This window comes from Sminthopsis crassicaudata, chromosome 2, assembly GCF_048593235.1.
Source record: "Sminthopsis crassicaudata isolate SCR6 chromosome 2, ASM4859323v1, whole genome shotgun sequence".
In the NCBI taxonomy this organism is placed as follows: Eukaryota; Metazoa; Chordata; class Mammalia; order Dasyuromorphia; family Dasyuridae; genus Sminthopsis; species Sminthopsis crassicaudata.
The window spans coordinates 465654723-465668025 of NC_133618.1; the positions used below are offsets into that span (position 1 = coordinate 465654723).

The 13303-nt window shown below is 35.2% G+C and overlaps 1 protein-coding gene across 6 annotated transcripts in view; it reads right to left on the minus strand.

Annotated features, from left to right (window-relative positions):
• The window catches only part of DENND1A (DENN domain containing 1A), a 701497-nt gene that overhangs the window by 217605 nt on the left and 470589 nt on the right, over positions 1-13303 (minus strand). The gene's annotated exons all lie outside the window — the stretch shown is intronic.

Below are 13303 nucleotides of genomic sequence, written 5' to 3' on the forward strand. Positions count from 1 at the left end.
ATCAATAATCTAAATGTCATCAAAATAAATGCCATTCATTATGGCTGGGCTTTGGTGGATTTATTTTAGCCACTGAAAAGTGGTGTGTAATCGGGAATTAATAAAATGTTTGGTGATTCCCTAGATAAAAATGGAATTTGTCTCAACAATAATTCTGGTATAAAGAAGAAATATATCCATTGGTAGCTATGTAGCTCAATTAGACTGATGGTGGATCACATAAATATAATCACAAAGAACAAGCACAAGGGAGAGAGGGGCATCTCTGTTTCTGAGAGGGTGGGGATGGAGAGTGGGAAGCATGTATAATAGATCTGCTTCACAGTGTCCCTGCTGTGATCAACACAACTTGATCCACTTACAGTTCCCAACACATGATGCATAAGAGAAATGACAGAAATTCAATTCTTGCAATGAAATGCATCTGCTCTCAGGTGGTAACAGCCAAGTATTAAGCAGTTTCAAGGAATAGGAAAGACCCAGAGGAGCACCCTTCATTATCTGGATAACCAAAGGAAAAGAAATAAGGAGGATTGAAAACGGGAGAGCACCATCGCAGCAGCAGTTCCAAGCATTAATTACCCCAAGAAAAATGATCCCAGTTAAATCTTTGTTACGACAAATATTAAACCCAGCTGTGTTTATGTAGTAGTTGTGAAAAAAAAGGAGAACGCAGAAAACCGTGTACAATATCTGCAAGCTATGCCAGCTAATTGAATTCACTGGCAGGACTTCCTCTGCTATGCGCCAAACATCCTCCCAGATAAAATGGAGCTTTTAAACAGACCTGCAGAAATTGAATCAAGAAATTTTAACCAATAAAAAACAGCTCTTTGCTGGTATAAAAGTGAAGGAAAAGTCAATAATGAAAAGGAAGGAAGTGTCTTAAACATTTATGGCATTCCAAAGCTTGAAGTTTAGGAGTTTATTGGTGAGGGACCCTCTGATGTTCTACAGTACTCTTGCTTGGACTTCTTTAATGAAGTCTCATAAAGTCTAATAAAATACTCAATTGTTGACAAACCACGCACACAGCCAAGAACCCAGATTCACTTCATTGTGATACGCTTTTTCCTAACTGTGGAATCAACAAGTTAGAATCTTTTGGTATCATGAGTTGGAAATCAAGAGACAGACAAATTTCCCAGGAAAGTAAGGTTGATCCACTCAAAGTTCATTTCACAATTCCTTCCAATTCTATTCATTTTATTTTATTTATTAAGTGTAACCAGAGGAGAACATTCTATCTGGCAATGAGGAAGATAAAAAGACCATGGGTTATTTATTTTTCTTAAGAAAGAGCATCATTATTATTGTTTAACAACACTTATTCCTGGCTGTTCACATTTCCACAATTCATTGCTATTTACAAAGCTCCTTCTTTATCTCTTCTTTAGATAGATGCTATTCATATTTTCCCTATTTTAGAAAGGAAGAAATAGAAACTCACAGAGGCAGTCACTCCACATCCACTATATAACTTTGGATGTCATTTCACCTCACAGGGAAGAAACATGGTCCAAAGGAAAGAATACTGAGTTGCTTTTGTGTCCCACCTTGGATGCTGGCTGCCTTTGTGACCTCTGGGGCATCATCTAACCTTCCTGGATCTCACTTTCTTTACATGTAAAATGAAGTGGCTAGATAAGAACAGGCAAACTAGGCCGATGGTGTAGGTGTCAAATACAACAGCAATAGTAAAGGATCCCTGATATACCCAAGAATCAGGCTTTAGCAGCTGAATGTCACTTGGTAAGGGGTAAGTACCTCAAAAACTTATCCTTGCGAATTTATGACCAGAAGAGAACTAGAGATCATTATCGATCACAAAATAGAAGATTTTGATTACATCAAACTAAAAAGTTTCTGTACAAATAATACTAATGCAAACAAGATTAGAAGGGAAGTAACAAATTGGGAAAATATTTTTAAAAACAAAGGTTCTGACAAAGGTCTCATTTCCAAAATATATAGAGAACTGACCATAATTTATAAGAAACCAAACCATTCTCCAATTGATAAATGGTCAAAGGATATGAACAGACAATTCTCAGAGGAAGAAATTGAAACTATATCCACTCACATGAAAGAGTGTTCCAAATCACTACTGATCAGAGAAATGCAAATTAAGACCACTCTGAGATACCACTACACACCTGTCAGATTGGCTAAGATGACAGGAACAAATAATGACAAATGTTGGAGGGGATGTGGGGAAATTGGGACACTAATACATTGCTGGTGGAGTTGTGAAAGAATCCAGCCATTCTGGAGAGCAATCTGGAATTATGCCCAAAAAGTTATCAAACTGTGCATACCCTTTGACCCAGCAACGCTACTACTGGGATTATATCCCAAAGAAATACTAAAGAGCGGAAAGAGACATATATGTGCCAAAATGTTTGTGGCAGCTCTTTTTGTTGTAGCTAGAAACTGGAAGATGAATGGATGTCCATCAGTTGGAGAATGGTTGGGTAAATTGTGGTATATGAAAGTTATGGAATATTATTGCTCAGTAAGAAATGACCAGCAGGAGGAATACAGAGAGGGTTGGAGAGACTTAAATCAACTGATGCTGAGTGAAATGAGCAGAACCAGAAGATCACTGTATACTTCAACAACGATACTGTATGAGGATGTATTCTGATGGAAGTGGAAATCTTCAACATAAAGAAGATCCAACTCACTTCCAGTTGATCAATGATGGACAGAAATAACTACACCCAGAGAAGAAACACTGGGAGGGGAATGTAAATTGTTAGCACTAATATCTGTCTGCCCAGGTTGCATGTACCTTCGGATTCTAATGTTTATTGTGCAACAAGAAAATGATATTCACACACATGTATTGTACTTAGACTATATTGTAACACATGTAAAATGTATGGTATTGCCTGTCGTCGGGGGGAGGGAATAAGGGAGGGAGGGTAATTTGGAAAAATGAATACAAGGGATAATATTATAAAATATATATATATATATATATATATATATATATATATATATATATATATATATATATATAATAAAAAAATAAATAAATAAATATATATTTTATTTACCAAAAAAAAAAAAAACTTATCCTTGCCCTATGGTGTTGAAAATTTTTAAAAAATCAATGAATTCAATATAAATATAGATATTATGTTTGTCAAACTCAGAGATGACATGAAGTTTAGAGGGATGCTTACTTAGCAAACTTGAAAACAATCAGGAGAAACAGTCTTGATAGGTTAAAATTATGGATGAAATGAAATTCAAGATGAAATTAAATAAGAAAAAGTGTAAAATTCTCTGCCTTAATTAAAAAAAAAACAAACCCCACCACGTCATGAACAGAGAAGTAGAGATATATCCATACAATAATGCTAGTCATCCTGCTCTATAACCTGCCATTAGACCTAGATGGCTCTGGAGGAGAAAGTGAGGCAGGTGACCTTGCACAACCCTCCCTCATTAAATTCAATTCATTTGCATGTCATGGCTTCACCTTCCTTATGTCATGGTCCTCTTTGAGAATGAAGGATTAAACAATGATCTATGAAAGTCTTTAATAGGCTACATGTTCACTAAGTCAATAACGTAACTTGGCAACCAAAAATATTAATGATATTCTATGATGCATTAAAAGAGACACATTATTCAGAACAAGGAATATAAAAGGATGACTAATTTGGTCAATGTCCTGGTCAGAATATTTCAATTTCAGGTTCACTTTAGAACAGACACAGGAAAGTCCTGCTATATGAAGCAGTAGAATCTTTTTCCTAATGAACAGAGAAGGCTAGCTATTTTCAAGCACATGAAGGGCTTTCATGTGGAAAATGGATCAAACCTGTTATGTTTGCCCTCAGACAGCTAAGAATGATGACTAGAAGTTATTGAGATACAGATTTAGGTAGATGTAAGGAAAACATCTTAATAATTACATAATACTAATATTATCCTAATAATTGTAAGTTTCTTGGGAAGGTAATAAATTTCATGTTTCTAGAGATATTCATTGAGAGGCTGGATCAGGTTTGCTGAAAGTAGGGATTACTGCTTCAGTAGAGGTGAATTAGAAGATTTCTGAGGGGCAGCTAGGTGGCACAGTGGATAGAACGCCAGCCTTGAATTCAGGAGGACCCGAGTTCAAATCTGGTCTCAGATACTTAACCCTTCTTAGCTGTGTGACCCTGGGCAAGTCATTTAACCAGCCTAATTGCCTCAGAAAAAGAGAGAGAGAGAGAGAGAGAGAGGGGAAGACTTCTGAGATCCATTCTAATAATTAAATTATGTCCCTCCATTACGTTAGAAGATATTTAGTGAAATTTAACCAAGCAGATTTTTCTCTGGTATATAGTATGTAATAAAGGTTAAAACCTTTATTATTTTCCTGATGACAGAAAACTCTTTAACTAAATAGATATATGACTCAAATTGTATTGTGCTAAAATTTACCTCCTTATAATGTCTTATTTTTTAGAAAATCACTATATATATTTATTTTTAACTTTTAAAAAAAATTTGAGTTCTTAATTACCTCCCTTCAGTAATTTCCCCACCCATTGAGAAGGCAAGCAATCAATTATACATGTGAAAATATACAACATACATATTAGTCATATTGCAAAGAAAGCACGAAAAATAAAGTGAGACAATTATATTTTAATAAGCACAAGAACTTATCAGTACTGTCTTTAGAGGTGAATAACACTTTTCATCAGGAGTCTTTTCAGAATTATCTTGGATAACTAAATTGATGAGAGAAGCTAAGTCGTTCAAGTTGATCATCTTTATAATATAGCTGTTACTGTGTATAAGATTCTCATTCTGCTAACTTTTCACTGTATTAGTACTCAAAATATTTTCCAGTTTTTTTCTGAACGTACCCACCCCAATCATTTCTTATAGCACAACAGTTTTCCATCACAATCATATACCACAATTTATTTAGCCATATCTCAATTGATGGGCAACTCCTCAGTTCCTAATTCTTTGCTACCACAAAAAGAGTTGCTACAAACATGTCTTTACATATAGATGCTTTTGTCTTTGAGGTCTTTGGGATACACAACTTGTATTGCTGGGTCAAAAGATTTGCAAAGTTTTATATCTCCTTGGGCATAGTACTAAATTTTTCTCTGGAATAACTGGGCAAACTCATAACTTCATCAATAGTTCATTATGGTACTTATTTTCCAAAATACTCTCTAATTACTTCTGATGGGTATAAGGCAATTAATTGGGGAATGGAATTTTTAAAATAAATTTGAAATAAATTTATCAGTAAAATTTGCTTTAAAATATTTTTTGATATTATTTCATTAATTAAGGTACCTTTTGGTTTCCTGGCTATCTTTTTAAAAATAATATTTTAATTTAGAACACAAAGTTTTGCAAAGGTAAATGTCAAAAACTATCTTTGCGTATATTTTGAAAATAAAAGTTATTAAAATTTTATTTTTCCAAATAAATGCAAAGTTAGTTTTCAACATTCATCTTTGCAAAACTTTGTGTTCCAAATTTATCTCTATCTTCTCCCCATCCTCCTCTCCTAGACAATAAGCAATCCAACATAAGTTAAATATGTACTATTCTTCTAAAAAATATTTTCATATTCGTCATTCTGTGCACAAAAAATCAGATCAAAAAGGAAAAAAAAAACACAAGAAAAAAAATCAACCAAACAACAAAAAAGATAAAAATACTATACTTTGATCCACATTCAGTCTCCATAGTTCTCTCTCTGAATGCACATATTCTTGTTTTTTCCTCTCTCTTTTTACCCTGTCCCTCTTCCTGTTTCATTTCTGACTATTGCCTCCCTTAATTCATTCCCCCTTTTATCACATTCTGTCCCTACCAATCCCCTCACTGACTTTTGCACTTTATGCCCTTTTTCTCCTCTTTCCTTATTAGATATGATTTATATACCCAACTGAAAAAACACATACACACTCACACACCCACAAACTCTCATTCTTCCCTCTTTGAACCAATTCCAATAAATGAGGTTCAAACATTGTTCAAAGCTATCTATTCCCATCTCCTCCTTCTACTATAAAAGCTTTTCCTTGAGTTACCCTTTCATGTGAAATAATTTCCCCCATTTTTCTTCTCTCCCTTCATTTTTTACTTTTTTGTTCTATGGGATTTTTTTTTTTCCATTTCACAAATTCTGTTTTTCAGGGAATTGTTTTCTTTTTCCACTTTGTCAAATCTATCTTTTAATGAGTTATATGCCTTTTCCAAACTCTCTTGCAAAGTTTTCCTTTCCTTCCCCATTTTTCTTCTAGCTCTCTTTTGAGATCCTTTTAAAATTTCTTCTAGGAGAGCTATGTGTGATGGGCACCAGGTTGTATCAACTTTTGGGACTTCATCTGGAGATGATCTGCTTTTAGTCTCCTTAGGGTTTGAAATCTGTTCTTCTCTTTCACTATAAAAACTATCTGTTAGAGTTCTCTTTGCTTTTTTACTCTTTTTTTTTTTTTTTTTTTAAAGTTGGGAATCTGCTTTTAGGGCAGGGGAGGTTTTCCAAGTTTCCTCTATAAGTAGCTGTGCAGGGTCACTGCTGACTCAGTCTCAGTGCTGGGTGGGCATGGTCAGGAGCCATGAGATTCTGGCATTTCAAGATTCACTCTTTACCTTTTGTGTTTGTTTTTGGATGTTTTATAATTTCTCTGCTGATCTATTGGCTTTTAACCAGGGCAGAGTAGCCAACGCTGTTTTATATTCCTCCTTGTAGATTCTCCACAGCCCAGAGTCTACATTGCCTGGCAGAGACCATACCCTGCCCCAGATCTGTACAGAATGTGTTGTCATCTGTGCTCTGCCTGTGTGTGCCTGGCTGCCTCCCTCCTGCCTGACCAATTCAGACCTTTTCTGGCAATCTTCAAAATTATCTTCTGCTGGCAATTTGCTATACTCCCAATATTAATGGATTCTACAGATCCAGAGCTAATTCAAAGGCTGAATTTGCTAATTGAGGGTTGTAGGAGAAGATCAGAAAGAAGCATATCACATCTCCACCATCTTGGCTCCGCTGCCCTCCCCCTGCCATTTTTTACTTTTTTGAAAATCATCCTGATGCAAGTGATTTACACTAATTTCCTCTGTCTATGGAACTTCTTTCTAACTTCCCTTATAATGATAAAATTCTCAGGAGTTATGTATCATCTTCCCATAGAGAAATGTAAACAGTTTAACTTTATTTGAGTTTCTTAGATTATGCCTTCCTTATTACTTTTTTAATGCTTCTCTTGAGTCTTGTATTTGAATGCCAAATTTTTAAATCAGTTCTGGTCTTTCATCAGATATGCTTGAAGGTTCTTTATTTCATTAAATGTTCATTTTCCCCTGAAGGACTATACTCATTTTTACAGATTGTTCTTGTGTGTGATCCTAGCTCCTTTGCCTTCCAGAATATCATAGTCTAAGCCCTCCACTCCTTTAATGTGGAACCTGTTAAATGTTGTTATAATTCTGACTATGGTTCCACTAAATGGCAGTTCTGGAATTTGACTATATTATTCCTGTGAATTTCCATTTTCGGGATTTCTTTCAGGAAAGGATCAGTGAATTCTTCCAGTGTTTATTTTACTCTCTAGATCTAAGATATAGGGCAATGTTATAATTTGTTTTTTATATTTTTAATTAATTTTATAATTGTAAGGTTTTGACAGTATATATGCATGGGTAATTTTTAAAAACATTATCCCATGCACTCCCTTCTGTTTCGAATTTTCCCCTCCTTCCCTCCACCCCCTGACCTGGATGGCAGGCAGCCACATACATGTTAAATATGTTATAGTATATCCTAGATACAATATATGTGTGCAGAACCGAATTTCTTGTTGCACAGGAAGAATTAGATTCAGAAGGTAAAAATAACCTGGGAAGAAAAGCAAAAATGCAAACATTTCCAAGTGTTTCTTCTCTGGGTGTAGCTGATTCTGTCCATCATTGATCAACTGGAACTGAATTAGATCTTCTCTTTGTTGAAGATATCCACTTCCATCAGAATATATCCTCATACAGTATTGTTGTTGAAGTGTACAATGATTTCCTAGTTCTGCTCATTTCACTCAGCATCAGTTGAGGTAAGTCTTTCCAAGCCTTTCTATATTCATCCTGTTGGTCATTTCTTACAGAACAATAATATTCCATAACATTCATACACCATAATTTACCCAACCATTCTCCAATTGATGGGCATCCATTCATCTTCCAGTTTCTAGCCACTATGAAAAGAGCTGCCGCAAACATTTTGGCACATACAGGTCCCTTTCCCCTCTTTTGTATTTCTTTGGGATATAAGCCCAATAACAGCAATGCTGGATCAAAGGGTATGCACAGTTTGATAACTTTTTGGGCATAGTTCCAAATTGCTCTCCAGAATGGCTGGATTCTTTCACAACTCCACCAACAATGTATCAGTGTCCCAGTTTTCCCACATCCCCTCCAACATTTATCATTATTTGTTCCTGTCATCTTAGCCAATGTGACAGGTGTGTAATGGTACCTCAGAGTTGTCTTAATTTGCATTTCTCTGATCAATAGTGATTTGGAACACTCTTTCATATGAGTAAAAATACTTTCAATTTCATCATCTGAAAATTATCTATTCATGTCTCTTGATATAATTTCTTAAAATATGATGTCTGGGCTCTTTTCTTTGATTATGGCTTTCAAATAATCCAATAATCTCTCCTCAATCTATCTTTCAAGACAGTTTTTTTTCAGATGAGGTATTTCACATTATTAAGAGTTTTTCTCCTTCCTACTTGTATCATTGTTTTAATATTTCTCAATTTCTCATTGAATCATTAGTTTCTACTTACCCAATTTAAATTTTTAAGGACTTATTTTCTTCAGTAAATGTTTATTTTTTCATTTGGCCAATTTTGCTTTTCTTTCTTTTTTTCTTTGTTTTTTAAATAATAGCTTTTATTTTTCCAAATACATGGAAAAATAGTTTTCAATATTCATCTTTGCAAAATCTTGTATTCCAAATTTTTCTTCCTCTCCCCTGCCTTCCCCTAGAGAGCAAGCAATTCACTATAGGTTAAATATGGGAAATTCTTCTAAACACATATCCGTATTTGTCATGTTGCACAAGAAAAATCAAATTAAAAGGAGCGAAAATACAAGAAAGAAAAAGACAAGCAAACAAACCACGGAGACAAGGTGAAAATAGTGTGCTTTGATCCACATTAAATCTCCATAGTTCTCTCTTTGGATGTGGACAGTTCTTTCCATCACATTTCTATTGAAACTGCCTTGAATCACTTTATTGCTGAAAAAATTCAAGTCCATCACAGATGACTTTTACATAGTCTTGTTGTTGCGTACAATGTTCTCTTGATTTTGCTCAAGTTATTTAGCATCAGTTCATGTAAGTCTTTCCAGGCTTTTCTGAAATCAACCTCCTTGTCATTTCTTATGGAACAATAATATTCCATTACATTCACATACCTGAACTTAATGAACCATTTCCCAACTGGTAGGCATCCACTCAGTTTCCAGTTCCTTGCCACCACAAAAAGGGCTGCTACAAACATTTTTGCACATTTGGGTCCTTTTCTCTTTTTTATAATATCTTTGGTATACAGACCCAGTAGAGATACTGCTGGCTCAAAAGGTATGCATAGTTTTATAGCCCAAATTGCTTTCCAGAATGGTTGAATCAATTCATAACTCTTCCAAAAATGCATTAGTATACCAGTTTTCCCATATTTCCTTCAACATTTATCATTTTCTTTTCCTTTCATCTTGGCCAATATGAGAGGTATGAAGTAGTATTTCATACTTGTCTTAATTTGTATTTTTCTAATCCATAGTGATTAGAGACTAGAAATGGCTTTTAATTTCTTCATCTGAAAATTGTCTGTTTATATTCTTTGATTATTATTTGAGAGTTGATTTATCAATACTAATTCAAACAAGATTAGAAGGGAAGTAACAAATTGGGAAAATATTTTTATAGGTAAAAGTTCTGACAAAGGTCTCATTTCCAAAATATATAGAGAATTGATCCTTATTTATAAGAAATCAAACCATTCTCCAATTGATAAATGGTCAAAGGATATGAACAGACAATTCTCAGATGATGAAATTGAAATTATATCCACTCATATGAAAGAGTGTTCCAAATCACTACTGATCAGAGAAATGCAAATTAAGACAACTCTGAGATACCACTACACACCTGTCGGATTGGCTAAGATGACAGGAACAAAAAATGATGAATGTTGGAGGGGATATGGGAAAACTGGGACACTGATGCATTGTTGGTGGAGTTGTGAAAGAATCCAGCCATTTTGGAGAGCAATTTGGAACTATGCCCAAAAAGTTATGAAACTGTGCATACATACCCTTTGATCCAGCAGTGCAATTACTGGGCTTATATCCCAGAGCAATACTAAAGAAGGGAAAGTGACATGTATGTGCCAAAATGTTTGTGGCAGCTCTTTTCGTAGTGGCTAGAAACTGGAAGATGAACAGACGTCCATCAATTGGAGAATGGTTGGGGAAATTATGGTATATGAAGGCTATGGAATATTATTGCTCTGTAAGAAATGACCAGCAGGATGATTTCAGAAAGGCTTGGAGAGACTTGCATGAACTGATGCTGAGTGAAATGAGCAGAACCAGAAGATCGCTATACATTCCAACAACAATACTGTATGAGGATGTATTCTGATGGAAGTGGATATCTTCAACATAATGAAGATCCAACTCACTTCCAGTTGATCAATGATGGACAGAAACACCTACACTTAGAGAAGGAACACTGGGAAGTGAATGTAAATTGTTAGCACTACTGTCTATCTACCCAGGTTACTTATACCTTCGGAATCCAATACTTAACGTGCAACAAGAAAATTGGATTTACACACATATATTATATCTAGGTTATACTGTAACACATGTAAAATGTATGGGATTGCCTGTCATCTAGGGGAGGGAATAGAGGGAGGGGAAAATCTGGAAAAATGAACACAAGGGATAATGTTATAAAAAAATTACTCATGCATATATACTGTCAAAAAAATGTATAATTATAAAATTAATTTTTAAAAAGAGAGTTGGTTTATATTCTTACAAATTTGAGTCAATTTTCTCTATATTTTAGAAATGAGGCCTTTATCAGAAATTATGGATATACAAATTTCCCCCCAGCTTTGTGATTCCTTTCTAATCTAATCTTTTGTTTGTATAAAACCTTTTTAATTTAATATAATCAAACATCTATTTTACATTTCATAATGTTCTCTAGTCCTTCTTTGGCTATAAATTCCTCCCTTCTCCACAAATCTGAGAGGTAGACTGTCCCTTGTTCTCCTAATTTTCTTATAGTATCACCCTTTATGTCTAAATCATGAACCCATTCTTACCTTGATATAGGGTGTTAGGTAATGGTCAATGTCTCATTTCTACCATACTATTTTTCAGTTTTTCCAGCAATTTTTGTCAAATACCAAGTACTTATCCCAGAAGTTTTTGGATTTATCTAACACTAGATTACTATAGTCATTGACTCCAATTTTGCTTTTTAAAGAGTCATTTTCATCAGTGAATTTTTGTACCTCTTTTTCCATTTGGCTTTTCTGTTTTTCAAGGAGTTTCTTTTTTCAGTTAATTTTTTGGCATCTTTTATCACTGGCTTATTCTGTTTTTTAAGATGTTATTTTAATTAGTATTTTTTGTTCCTCCTTTATCAATCTGTTAATTGTATTTTCATGATTTTCTTGTATCATCTTCATTCCTTTTCCCAATTTTTCCTCTATCACTCATCTTTTACTTTAACTATTCCAGGAATTCGTCTTGGGCTTGTGTCTAATTTGCAGCTTTTTCTTTTGAGGTTTTGCTTGTAACTGTTTTCATGGTGGTGCCTTCCACTAGCCTGTGTGTTGGTACTATTACTGTAGTAGTCTTTTATGGTCAAGCGCTTTTATTGTTGCCGTTACTAATTTTCCAGCTTATTTCTTGACTTTGATCTTTATGTTAAAGTTGGACTCTGTTCACATTGGTATGGGGAGACTGTTCCCAGTCTTCAGGTTTTTCATGCTGCTGCTTTCAGGACTTGTTCTTGGGGTCTTTAAAGGTAGTGTGAGCAAAGGTATGGTCATTGCAAAGGTCTCCGGGTCTGTGGTTTATTTTTTACCCAAGAAGGGTACCTTCTTGCCCTCCAGCTACAATTACTACTGCTTCTCTCTACTCTGGATCTGTAATCAGTGACCACAAACACTCCTTTCCACCATGGAAATGAGACTTAGAACTGCATATGGGCAATAGAGTTGCCAAAAAGCACCAGGCATTGTGGCCTGTGCCATCAAATCGTCCCCTGTATTCTCTTTCTAAACAGCTCTATGACCCTCTTACTGTTGCTAAGGTGAGCATTCCTAAAGATGAAGACAGGACCATTGCTCCCCTGTGATCATAGCTGCTCTTCCCTACCCTAGAACTGTCTCAGAACTGGGTAAAAGATAATTGAGCTGCCAAAGGTCCCTGGTTCCCACTCCTGGTATTAGTATAGAGGTCCCCTGGGATCTCTTTCTAATCCACATTTAGTCTCCATTCCATCCCTGGGAACTTAGCCACTCCTCATTGCTATTGCCAACTATGGCCAATGTTGCCATTTCTTTTGTTGCTCTATTCTCCTGGACAACTCCCACACAAGTGCCTGTAGATTTTCTATTTTCCTAAACTCCCCTTGGCTAAAAAATTCATTTATCATGAATTTCCCTTGGCTTTACTACTCAGAATTGGTACATTTTTTTTATATTGTTGAAACCTATGTTTAGGTTTCTGATAAGTGTCCTCTCATGCCACTGTTTTTATACATAGATATATATTTTTTTACCCTCAAGACTAAAATTCTTATTTCAAAGGTATCACAATTTCCCATAAAGCATAAAAGTACAGGAACGGTACTTTTCAAAAAAATTTTGTTATGATAACATTTATCATCTTTGACTCATAATTTGCTCAAGCTAAAAAGATCTTCCCCCCCTATCTTCTAACTTCAAAGAGAGAAGTTCACTTGAGGATACTACCGACAGTGAAAGACACCAATGAAGCTCTAGATGCTCATGGAAAAAATAACAAGCATCTAGATCCCAGGATTGCCAACAAACTCTACATTAGAACTTAAGTGAAGGGGGCAGCTAGGTGGCACAGTGGATAGAGCACCAGCCTTGAATTCAGGAGGACCCGAGTTCAAATCTATCTCAGACATTTAACACTTCCTAGCTGTGTGACCCTGGGCAAGTCACTTAACCCCAGCCTCAGGAGGGGGAAAAAAACAAAACCCAAA